Raw genomic sequence first — 9,341 nt, 5'->3', positions numbered from 1 at the left:
ACGTGACCGATCGGCTCCGTTGCAAAAATACGAAAACCATGAACCATGAAGCGGAGGCCACCCGAGCATAGAAATAGCAAGAAAGAAAAAAAAACAAAAAAAAACCGCACGTAAAATCTAAAAAAACGCAAACGGGCAACGAAAAAGGGGGGTGCAACACGAGGACTTCCCAGGGAACCCATCCTAGTACTACTCTCGCCCAAGCACGCTTAACTGCAGAGTTCTGATGGGATCCGGTGCATTAGTGCTGGTATGATCGCACCCGAAATACTATCCATGCTTATTGCTTTTATGTCTTAAAAGACGCAGAACCTCCTTTGTTTTCGTACGCGAGGCGTGGGACCCATGTGACCGATCGGCTCCGTTCCAAAAATACGAAAACCATCAACCATGAAGCGGAGGCCACCCGAGCATAGAAACAGCAAGAAAGAAACAAAAACAAAAAAAAACAGCACGTAAAATCTAAAAAAAACGCAAACGGGCAACGAAAAAGGGGGGTGCAACACGAGGACTTCCCAGGGGGTCACCCATCCTAGTACTACTCTCGCCCAAGCACGCTTAACTGCGGACTTCTGATGGGATCCGGTGCATTAGTGCTGGTATGATCGCACCCGAAATACTATCCATGCTTATTGCTTTTATGTCTTAAAAGACGCAGAACCTCCTTTGTTTTCGTACGCGAGGCGTGGGACCCACGAGACCGATCGGCTCCGTTCCAAAAATACGAAAACCATGAACCATGAAGCGGAGGCCACCCGAGCATAGAAATAGCAAGAAAGAAAAAAAAAACAAAAAAAAAACCGCACGTAAAATCTAAAAAAACGCAAACGGGCAACGAAAAAGGGGGGTGCAACACGAGGACTTCCCAGGGGGTCACCCATCCTAGTACTACTCTCGCCCAAGCACGCTTAACTGCGGAGTTCTGATGGGATCCGGTGCATTAGTGCTGGTATGATCGCACCCGAAATATTATCCATGCTTATTGCTTTTATGTCTTAAAAGACGCAGAACCTCCTTTGTTTTCGTACGCGAGGCGTGGGACCCACGTGACCGATCGTCTCCGTTGCAAAAATACGAAAACCATGAACCATGAAGCGGAGGCCACCCGAGCATAGAAACAACAAGAAAGAAAAAAAAACAAAAAAAAAAACAGCACGTAAAATCTAAAAAAAACGCAAACGGGCAACGAAAAAGGGGAGTGCAACACGAGGACTTCCCAGGGGGTCACCCATCCTAGTACTACTCTCGCCCGAGCACGCTTAACTACGGAGTTCTGATGGGATTCGGTGCATTAGTGCTGGTATGATCGCACCTGAAATATTATCCATGCTTATTGTTTTTATGTCTTAAAAGACGCAGAACCTCCTTTGTTTTCGTACGCGAGGCGTGGGATCCACGAGACCGATCGGCTCCGTTCCAAAAATACGAAAACCATGAACCATGAAGCGGAGGCCACCCGAGCATAGAAATAGCAAGAAAGAAAAAAAAAACAAAAAAAAAACCGCACGTAAAATCTAAAAAAACGCAAACGGGCAACGAAAAAAGGGGTGCAACAAGAGGACTTCCCAGGGGGTCACCCATCCTAGTACTACTCTCGCCCAAGCACGCTTAACTGCGGAGTTCTGATGGGATCCGGTGCATTAGTGCTGGTATGATCGCACCCGAAATACTATCCATGCTTATTGCTTTTATGTCTTAAAAGACGCAGAACCTCCTTTGTTTTCGTACGCGAGGCGTGGGACCCACGTGACCGATCGGCTCCGTTCCAAAAATACGAAAACCATGAACCATGAAGCGGAGGCCACCCGAGCATAGAAATAGCAAGAAAGAACAAAAAAACAAAAAAAAAACCGCACGTAAAATCTAAAAAAACGCAAACGGGCAACGAAAAAAGGGGAGCAACACGAGGACTTCCCAGGGGGTCACCCATCCTAGTACTACTCTCGCCCAAGCACGCTTAACTGTGGAGTTCTGATGGGATCCGGTGCATTACTGCTAGTATGATCGCACCCGAAATACTATCCATGCTTATTGCTTTTATGTCTTAAAAGACGCAGAACCTCCTTTGTTTTCGTACGCGAGGCGTGGGACCCACGTGACCGATCGGCTCCGTTCCAAAAATACGAAAACCATGAACCATGAAGCGGAGGCCACCCGAGCATAGAAACAGCAAGAAAGAAAAAAAAAACAAAAAAAAACAGCACGTAAAATCTAAAAAAAACGCAAACGGGCAACGAAAAAGGGGGGTCCAACACGAGGACTTCCCAGGGGGTCACCCATCCTAGTACTACTCTCGCCCAAGCACGCTTAACTGCGGAGTTCTGATGGGATTCGGTGCATTAGTGATGGTATGATCGCAACCGAAATATTATCCATGCTTATTGTTTTTATGTCTTAAAATACGCAGAACCTCCTTTGTTTTCGTACGCGAGGCGTGGGACCCACGAGACCGATCGGCTCCGTTCCAAAAATACGAAAACCATGAACCATGAAGCGGAGGCCACCCGAGCATAGAAATAGCAAGAAAGAACAAAAAAACAAAAAAAAAACCGCACGTAAAATCTAAAAAAACGCAAACGGGCAACGAAAAAGGAGGGTGCAACACGAGGACTTCCCAGGGGGTCACCCATCCTAGTACTACTCTCGCCCAAGCACGCTTAACTGCGGAGTTCTGATGGGATTCGGTGCATTAGTGCTGGTATGATCGCACCCGAAATATTATCAATGCTTATTGTTTTTATGTCTTAAAAGATGCAGAACCTCCTTTGTTTTCGTATGCGAGGCGTGGGACCCACGTGACCGATCGGCTCCGTTGCAAAAATACGAAAACCATGAACCATGAAGCGGAGGCCACCCGAGCATAGAAATAGCAAGAAAGAAAAAAAAAACAAAAAAAAAACCGCACGTAAAATCTAAAAAAACGCAAACGGGCAACGAAAAAGGGTGGTGCAACACGAGGACTTCCCAGGGGGTCACCCATCCTAGTACTACTCTCGCCCAAGCACGCTTAACTACGGAGTTCTGATGGGATCCGGTGCATTAATGCTGGTATGATCGCACCCGAAATACTATCCATGCTTATTGCTTTTATGTCTTAAAAGACGCAGAACCTCCTTTGTTTTCGTAAGCGAGGCGTGGGACCCACGTGACCGATCGGCTCCGTTCCAAAAATACGAAAACCATGAACCATGAAGCGGAGGCCACCCGAGCATAGAAATAGCAAGAAACAAAAAAACAAAAAAAAACCGCACGTAAAATCTAAAAAAAACGCAAAGAGGCAACGAAAAAGGGGGTGCAACACGAGGACTTCCCAGGGGGTCACCCATCCTAGTACTACTCTCGCCCAAGCACGCTTAACTGCGGAGTTTTGATGGGATCCGGTGCATTAGTGCTGGTATGATCGCACCCGAAATACTATCCATGCTTATTGCTTTTATGTCTTAAAAGACGCAGAACCTCCTTTGTTTTCGTACGCGAGGCGTGGGACCCACGTGACCGATCGGCTCCGTTGCAAAAATACGAAAACCATGAACCATGAAGCGGAGGCCACCCGAGCATAGAAATAGCAAGAAAGAAAAAAAAACAAAAAAAAACCGCACGTAAAATCTAAAAAAACGCAAACGGGCAACGAAAAAGGGGGGTGCAACACGAGGACTTCCCAGGGGGTCACCCATCCTAGTACTACTCTCGCCCAAGCACGCTTAACTGCAGAGTTCTGATGGGATCCGGTGCATTAGTGCTGGTATGATCGCACCCGAAATACTATCCATGCTTATTGCTTTTATGTCTTAAAAGATGCAGAACCTCCTTTGTTTTCGTACGCGAGGCGTGGGACCCATGTGACCGATCGGCTCCGTTCCAAAAATACGAAAACCATCAACCATGAAGCGGAGGCCACCCGAGCATAGAAATAGCAAGAAAGAAAAAAAAACAAAAAAAAAACCGCACGTAAAATCTAAGAAAACGCAAACGGGCAACGAAAAAGGGGGGTGCAACACGAGGACTTCCCAGAGGGTCACCCATCCTAGTACTACTCTCGCCCAAGCACGCTTAACTGCGGAGTTTTGATGGGATCCGGTGCATTAGTGCTGGTATGATCGCACCCGAAATACTATCCATGCTTATTGCTTTTATGTCTTAAAAGACGCAGAACCTCCTTTGTTTTCGTACGCGAGGCGTGGTACCCACGTGACCGATCGGCTCCGTTGCAAAAATACGAAAACCATGAACCATGAAGCGGAGGCCACCCGAGCATAGAAATAGCAAGAAAGAAAAAAAAACAAAAAAAAACCGCACGTAAAATCTAAAAAAACGCAAACGGGCAACGAAAAAGGGGGGTGCAACACGAGGACTTCCCAGGGGGTCACCCATCCTAGTACTACTCTCGCCCAAGCACGCTTAACTGCAGAGTTCTGATGGGATCCGGTGCATTAGTGCTGGTATGATCGCACCCGAAATACTATTCATGCTTATTGCTTTTATGTCTTAAAAGACGCAGAACCTCCTTTGTTTTCGTACGCGAGGCGTGGGACCCATGTGACCGATCGGCTCCGTTCCAAAAATACGAAAACCATCAACCATGAAGCGGAGGCCACCCGAGCATAGAAATAGCAAGAAAGAAAAAAAAAACAAAAAAAAAAACGCACGTAAAATCTAAAAAAACGCAAACGGGCAACGAAAAAGGGGGGGTGCAACACGAGGACTTCCCAGGGGGTCACCCATCCTAGTACTACTCTCGCCCAAGCACGCTTAACTGCGGAGTTCTGATGGGATCCGGTGCATTAGTGCTGGTATGATCGCACACGAAATACTATCCATGCTTATTGCTTTTATGTCTTTAAAGACGCAGAACCTCCTTTGTTTTCGTAAGCGAGGCGTGGGACCCACGTGACCGATCGGCTCCGTTCCAAAAATACGAAAACCATGAACCATGAAGCGGAGGCCACCCGAGCATAGAAATAGCAAGAAACAAAAAAACAAAAAAAAACCGCACGTAAAATCTAAAAAAAAAACGCAAAGAGGCAACGAAAAAGGGGGGTGCAACATGAGGACTTCCCAGGGGGTCACCCATCCTAGTACTACTCTCGCCCAAGCACGCTTAACTGCGGAGTTTTGATGGGATCCGGTGCATTAGTGCTGGTATGATCGCACCTGAAATACTATCCATGCTTATTGCTTTTATGTCTTAAAAGACGCAGAACCTCCTTTGTTTTCGTACGCGAGACGTGGGACCCACGTGACCGATCGGCTCCGTTGCAAAAATACGAAAACCATGAACCATGAAGCGGAGGCCACCCGAGCATAGAAATAGCAAGAAAGAAAAAAAAACAAAAAAAAACCGCACGTAAAATCTAAAAAAACGCAAACGGGCAACGAAAAAGGGGGGTGCAACACGAGGACTTCCCAGGGAACCCATCCTAGTACTACTCTCGCCCAAGCACGCTTAACTGCAGAGTTCTGATGGGATCCGGTGCATTAGTGCTGGTATGATCGCACCCGAAATACTATCCATGCTTATTGCTTTTATGTCTTAAAAGACGCAGAACCTCCTTTGTTTTCGTACGCGAGGCGTGGGACCCACCAGACCGATCGGCTCCGTTCCAAAAATACGAAAACCATGAACCATGAAGCGGAGGCCACCCGAGCATAGAAATAACAAGAAAGAACAAAAAAACAAAAAAAAAACCGCACGTAAAATCTAAAAAAACGCAAACGGGCAACGAAAAAAGGGGTGCAACACGAGGACTTCCCAGGGGGTCACCCATTCTAGTACTACTCTCGCCCAAGCACGCTTAACTGCGGAGTTCTGATGGGATCCGGTGCATTAGTGCTGGTATGATCGCACCCGAAATACTATCCATGCTTATTGCTTTTATGTCTTAAAAGACGCAGAACCTCCTTTGTTTTCGTACGCGAGGCGTGGGACCCACGAGACCGATCGGCTCCGTTCCAAAAATACGAAAACCATGAACCATGAAGCGGAGGCCACCCGAGCATAGAAATAGCAAGAAAGAACAAAAAAACAAAAAAAAAACCGCACGTAAAATCTAAAAAAACGAAAACGGGCAACGAAAAAAGGGGTGCAACAATAGGACTTCCCAGTGGGTCACCCATCCTAATACTACTCTCGCCCAAGCACGCTTAACTGCGGAGTTCTGATGGGATCCGGTGCATTAGTGCCGGTATGATAGCACCCGAAATATTATCCATGCTTATTGCTTTTATGTCTTAAAAGACGCAGAACCTCCTTTGTTTTCGTACGCGAGGCGTGGGACCCACGAGACCGATCGGCTCCGTTCCAAAAATACGAAAACCATGAACCATGAAGCGGAGACCACCCGAGCATAGAAATAGCAAGAAAGAAAAAAAAAACAAAAAAAAAACCGCACGTAAAATCTAAAAAAACGCAAACGGGCAACGAAAAAGGAGGGTGCAACACGAGGACTTTCCAGGGGGTCACCCATCCTAGTACTACTCTCGCCCAAGCACGCTTAACTGCGGAGTTCTGATGAGATTCGGTGCATTAGTGCTGGTATGATCGCACCCGAAATATTATCCATGCTTATTGTTTTTATGTCTTAAAAGACGCAGAACCTCCTTTGTTTTCGTACGCGAGGCGTGGGACCCACGAGACCGATCGGCTCCGTTCCAAAAATACGAAAACCATGAACCATGAAGCGGAGGCCACCCGAGCATAGAAATAGCAAGAAAGAACAAAAAAACAAAAAAAAAAACCGCACGTAAAATCTAAAAAAACGCAAACGGGCAACGAAAAAAGGGGTGCAACAAGAGGACTTCCCAGGGGGTCACCCATCCTAATACTACTCTCGCCCAAGCACGCTTAACTGCGGAGTTCTGATGGGATCCGGTGCATTAGTGCTGGTATGATCGCACCCGAAATACTATCCATGCTTATTGCTTTTATATCTTAAAAGACGCAGAACCTCCTTTGTTTTCGTACGCGAGGCGTGCGACCCACGTGACCGATCGGCTCCGTTGCAAAAATACGAAAACCATGAACCATGAAGCGGAGGCCACCCGAGCATAGAAATAGCAAGAAAGAAAAAAAAAACAAAAAAAACCGCATGTAAAATCTAAAAAAACGCAAACGGGCAACGAAAAAGGGGGGTGCAACACGAGGACTTCCCAGGGGGTCACCCATCCTAGTACTACTCTCGCCCAAGCACGCTTAACTGCGGAGTTCTGATGGGATCCGGTGCATTACTGCTGGTATGATCGCACCCGAAATACTATCCATGCTTATTGCTTTTATGTCTTAAAAGACGCAGAACCTCCTTTGTTTTCGTACGCGAGGCGTGGGACCCACGTGACCGATCGGCTCCGTTCCAAAAATACGAAAACCATCAACCATGAAGCGGAGGCCACCCGAGCATAGAAACAGCAAGAAAGAAACAAAAACAAAAAAAAACAACACGTAAAATCTAAAAAAAACGCAAACGGGCAACGAAAAAGGGGGGGTGCAACACGAGGACTTCCCAGGGGGTCACCCATCCTAGTACTACTCTCGCCCAAGCACGCATAACTGCGGAGTTCTGATGGGATCCGGTGCATTAGTGCTGGTATGATCGCACCCGAAATACTATCCATGCTTATCGCTTTTATGTCTTAAAAGACGCAGAACCTCCTTTGTTTTCGTACGCGAGGCGTGGGACCCACGAGACCGATCGGCTCCGTTCCAAAAATACGAAAACCATGAACCATGAAGCGGAGGCCACCCGAGCATAGAAATAGCAAGAAAGAACAAAAAAACAAAAAAAAAAACCGCACGTAAAATCTAAGAAAACGCAAACGGGCAACGAAAAAAGGGGTGCAACACGAGGACTTCCCAGGGGGTCACCCATTCTAGTACTACTCTCGCCCAAGCACGCTTAACTGCGGAGTTCTGATGGGATCCGGTGCATTAGTGCTGGTATGATCGCACCCGAAATACTATCCATGCTTATTGCTTTTATGTCTTAAAAGACGCAGAACCTCCTTTGTTTTCGTACGCGAGGCGTGGGACCCACGTGACCGATCGGCTCCGTTCCAAAAATACGAAAACCATGAACCATGAAGCGGAAGCCACCCGAGCATAGAAACAGCAAGAAAGAAAAAAAAAAACAAAAAAAAACCGCACGTAAAATCTAAAAAAACGCAAACGGGCAACGAAAAAAGGGGTGCAACAAGAGGACTTCCCAGGGGGTCACCCATCCTAGTACTACTCTCGCCCAAGCACGCTTAACTGCGGAGTTCTGATGGGATCCGGTGCATTAGTGCTGGTATGATCGCACCCGAAATACTATCCATGCTTATTGCTTTTATGTCTTAAAAGACGCAGAACCTCCTTTGTTTTCGTACGCGAGGCGTGGGACCCACGTGACCGATCGGCTCCGTTGCAAAAATACGAAAACCATGAACCATGAAGCGGAGGCCACCCGAGCATAGAAATAGCAAGAAAGAAAAAAAAACAAAAAAAAACCGCACGTAAAATCTAAAAAAACGCAAACGGGCAACGAAAAAGGGGGGTGCAACACGAGGACTTCCCAGGGAACCCATCCTAGTACTACTCTCGCCCAAGCACGCTTAACTGCAGAGTTCTGATGGGATCCGGTGCATTAGTGCTGGTATGATCGCACCCGAAATACTATCCATGCTTATTGCTTTTATGTCTTAAAAGACGCAGAACCTCCTTTGTTTTCGTACGCGAGGCGTGGGACCCATGTGACCGATCGGCTCCGTTCCAAAAATACGAAAACCATCAACCATGAAGCGGAGGCCACCCGAGCATAGAAACAGCAAGAAAGAAACAAAAACAAAAAAAAACAGCACGTAAAATCTAAAAAAAACGCAAACGGGCAACGAAAAAGGGGGGTGCAACACGAGGACTTCCCAGGGGGTCACCCATCCTAGTACTACTCTCGCCCAAGCACGCTTAACTGCGGACTTCTGATGGGATCCGGTGCATTAGTGCTGGTATGATCGCACCCGAAATACTATCCATGCTTATTGCTTTTATGTCTTAAAAGACGCAGAACCTCCTTTGTTTTCGTACGCGAGGCGTGGGACCCACGAGACCGATCGGCTCCGTTCCAAAAATACGAAAACCATGAACCATGAAGCGGAGGCCACCCGAGCATAGAAATAGCAAGAAAGAAAAAAAAAACAAAAAAAAAACCGCACGTAAAATCTAAAAAAACGCAAACGGGCAACGAAAAAAGGGGTGCAACACGACGACTTCCCAGGGGGTCACCCATCTTAGTACTACTCTCGCCCAAGCACGCTTAACTGCGGACTTCTGATGGGATCCGGTGCATTAGTGCCGGTATGATAGCACCGGAAAT

General features: G+C 47.0%; 27 non-coding genes across 27 annotated transcripts; all 27 read right to left on the bottom strand.

Moving 5' to 3' along the window:
- Nucleotides 1–148: 148 nt before the first annotated feature.
- On the bottom strand, nucleotides 149–264 carry LOC145150306 (5S ribosomal RNA). Its single transcript, XR_013731127.1, has one exon. It is a non-coding gene; the product is annotated as a 5S ribosomal RNA (ribosomal RNA).
- A 230-nt stretch (nucleotides 265–494) lies between these two features.
- Nucleotides 495–613, bottom strand: LOC145144046 (5S ribosomal RNA). The gene has a single exon (XR_013725067.1). It is a non-coding gene; the product is annotated as a 5S ribosomal RNA (ribosomal RNA).
- A 231-nt stretch (nucleotides 614–844) lies between these two features.
- Nucleotides 845–963, bottom strand: LOC145152246 (5S ribosomal RNA). The gene has a single exon (XR_013732774.1). It is a non-coding gene; the product is annotated as a 5S ribosomal RNA (ribosomal RNA).
- A 232-nt stretch (nucleotides 964–1,195) lies between these two features.
- Nucleotides 1,196–1,314, bottom strand: LOC145148007 (5S ribosomal RNA). Its single transcript, XR_013728904.1, has one exon. It is a non-coding gene; the product is annotated as a 5S ribosomal RNA (ribosomal RNA).
- A 230-nt stretch (nucleotides 1,315–1,544) lies between these two features.
- LOC145144782 (5S ribosomal RNA) lies at nucleotides 1,545–1,663 on the bottom strand. The gene has a single exon (XR_013725784.1). It is a non-coding gene; the product is annotated as a 5S ribosomal RNA (ribosomal RNA).
- A 230-nt stretch (nucleotides 1,664–1,893) lies between these two features.
- Nucleotides 1,894–2,012, bottom strand: LOC145149334 (5S ribosomal RNA). Its single transcript, XR_013730186.1, has one exon. It is a non-coding gene; the product is annotated as a 5S ribosomal RNA (ribosomal RNA).
- A 231-nt stretch (nucleotides 2,013–2,243) lies between these two features.
- Nucleotides 2,244–2,362, bottom strand: LOC145150884 (5S ribosomal RNA). The gene has a single exon (XR_013731693.1). It is a non-coding gene; the product is annotated as a 5S ribosomal RNA (ribosomal RNA).
- A 231-nt stretch (nucleotides 2,363–2,593) lies between these two features.
- On the bottom strand, nucleotides 2,594–2,712 carry LOC145144645 (5S ribosomal RNA). Its single transcript, XR_013725654.1, has one exon. It is a non-coding gene; the product is annotated as a 5S ribosomal RNA (ribosomal RNA).
- Nucleotides 2,713–2,943: 231 nt separating this feature from the next.
- LOC145144289 (5S ribosomal RNA) lies at nucleotides 2,944–3,062 on the bottom strand. The gene has a single exon (XR_013725300.1). It is a non-coding gene; the product is annotated as a 5S ribosomal RNA (ribosomal RNA).
- Nucleotides 3,063–3,289: 227 nt separating this feature from the next.
- LOC145143738 (5S ribosomal RNA) lies at nucleotides 3,290–3,408 on the bottom strand. The gene has a single exon (XR_013724768.1). It is a non-coding gene; the product is annotated as a 5S ribosomal RNA (ribosomal RNA).
- A 229-nt stretch (nucleotides 3,409–3,637) lies between these two features.
- Nucleotides 3,638–3,756, bottom strand: LOC145155126 (5S ribosomal RNA). The gene has a single exon (XR_013735582.1). It is a non-coding gene; the product is annotated as a 5S ribosomal RNA (ribosomal RNA).
- A 230-nt stretch (nucleotides 3,757–3,986) lies between these two features.
- LOC145145176 (5S ribosomal RNA) lies at nucleotides 3,987–4,105 on the bottom strand. The gene has a single exon (XR_013726163.1). It is a non-coding gene; the product is annotated as a 5S ribosomal RNA (ribosomal RNA).
- A 229-nt stretch (nucleotides 4,106–4,334) lies between these two features.
- Nucleotides 4,335–4,453, bottom strand: LOC145155124 (5S ribosomal RNA). Its single transcript, XR_013735580.1, has one exon. It is a non-coding gene; the product is annotated as a 5S ribosomal RNA (ribosomal RNA).
- A 232-nt stretch (nucleotides 4,454–4,685) lies between these two features.
- Nucleotides 4,686–4,804, bottom strand: LOC145154533 (5S ribosomal RNA). Its single transcript, XR_013735005.1, has one exon. It is a non-coding gene; the product is annotated as a 5S ribosomal RNA (ribosomal RNA).
- Nucleotides 4,805–5,034: 230 nt separating this feature from the next.
- Nucleotides 5,035–5,153, bottom strand: LOC145149311 (5S ribosomal RNA). Its single transcript, XR_013730159.1, has one exon. It is a non-coding gene; the product is annotated as a 5S ribosomal RNA (ribosomal RNA).
- A 229-nt stretch (nucleotides 5,154–5,382) lies between these two features.
- LOC145150305 (5S ribosomal RNA) lies at nucleotides 5,383–5,498 on the bottom strand. The gene has a single exon (XR_013731126.1). It is a non-coding gene; the product is annotated as a 5S ribosomal RNA (ribosomal RNA).
- Nucleotides 5,499–5,728: 230 nt separating this feature from the next.
- On the bottom strand, nucleotides 5,729–5,847 carry LOC145154253 (5S ribosomal RNA). The gene has a single exon (XR_013734733.1). It is a non-coding gene; the product is annotated as a 5S ribosomal RNA (ribosomal RNA).
- Nucleotides 5,848–6,077: 230 nt separating this feature from the next.
- LOC145150610 (5S ribosomal RNA) lies at nucleotides 6,078–6,196 on the bottom strand. The gene has a single exon (XR_013731423.1). It is a non-coding gene; the product is annotated as a 5S ribosomal RNA (ribosomal RNA).
- Nucleotides 6,197–6,427: 231 nt separating this feature from the next.
- Nucleotides 6,428–6,546, bottom strand: LOC145148800 (5S ribosomal RNA). Its single transcript, XR_013729667.1, has one exon. It is a non-coding gene; the product is annotated as a 5S ribosomal RNA (ribosomal RNA).
- Nucleotides 6,547–6,777: 231 nt separating this feature from the next.
- On the bottom strand, nucleotides 6,778–6,896 carry LOC145147423 (5S ribosomal RNA). The gene has a single exon (XR_013728327.1). It is a non-coding gene; the product is annotated as a 5S ribosomal RNA (ribosomal RNA).
- Nucleotides 6,897–7,125: 229 nt separating this feature from the next.
- Nucleotides 7,126–7,244, bottom strand: LOC145139993 (5S ribosomal RNA). The gene has a single exon (XR_013722054.1). It is a non-coding gene; the product is annotated as a 5S ribosomal RNA (ribosomal RNA).
- A 231-nt stretch (nucleotides 7,245–7,475) lies between these two features.
- Nucleotides 7,476–7,594, bottom strand: LOC145143651 (5S ribosomal RNA). Its single transcript, XR_013724681.1, has one exon. It is a non-coding gene; the product is annotated as a 5S ribosomal RNA (ribosomal RNA).
- Nucleotides 7,595–7,825: 231 nt separating this feature from the next.
- On the bottom strand, nucleotides 7,826–7,944 carry LOC145154250 (5S ribosomal RNA). Its single transcript, XR_013734732.1, has one exon. It is a non-coding gene; the product is annotated as a 5S ribosomal RNA (ribosomal RNA).
- Nucleotides 7,945–8,174: 230 nt separating this feature from the next.
- Nucleotides 8,175–8,293, bottom strand: LOC145144781 (5S ribosomal RNA). Its single transcript, XR_013725783.1, has one exon. It is a non-coding gene; the product is annotated as a 5S ribosomal RNA (ribosomal RNA).
- A 229-nt stretch (nucleotides 8,294–8,522) lies between these two features.
- On the bottom strand, nucleotides 8,523–8,638 carry LOC145150304 (5S ribosomal RNA). Its single transcript, XR_013731125.1, has one exon. It is a non-coding gene; the product is annotated as a 5S ribosomal RNA (ribosomal RNA).
- Nucleotides 8,639–8,868: 230 nt separating this feature from the next.
- On the bottom strand, nucleotides 8,869–8,987 carry LOC145144045 (5S ribosomal RNA). The gene has a single exon (XR_013725066.1). It is a non-coding gene; the product is annotated as a 5S ribosomal RNA (ribosomal RNA).
- A 230-nt stretch (nucleotides 8,988–9,217) lies between these two features.
- Nucleotides 9,218–9,336, bottom strand: LOC145150670 (5S ribosomal RNA). Its single transcript, XR_013731479.1, has one exon. It is a non-coding gene; the product is annotated as a 5S ribosomal RNA (ribosomal RNA).
- Between the last annotated feature and the right edge of the window lie 5 nt (nucleotides 9,337–9,341).

This window comes from Lactuca virosa, chromosome 1, assembly GCF_052849685.1.
Source record: "Lactuca virosa cultivar CGN04683 chromosome 1, Lactuca_virosa_CGN04683_v6, whole genome shotgun sequence".
Lineage (NCBI taxonomy): Eukaryota > Viridiplantae > Streptophyta > Magnoliopsida > Asterales > Asteraceae > Lactuca > Lactuca virosa.
The sequence above is the reverse complement of the archived record's forward strand: the minus strand, read 5'-3'. Positions and strand labels throughout refer to the sequence as shown.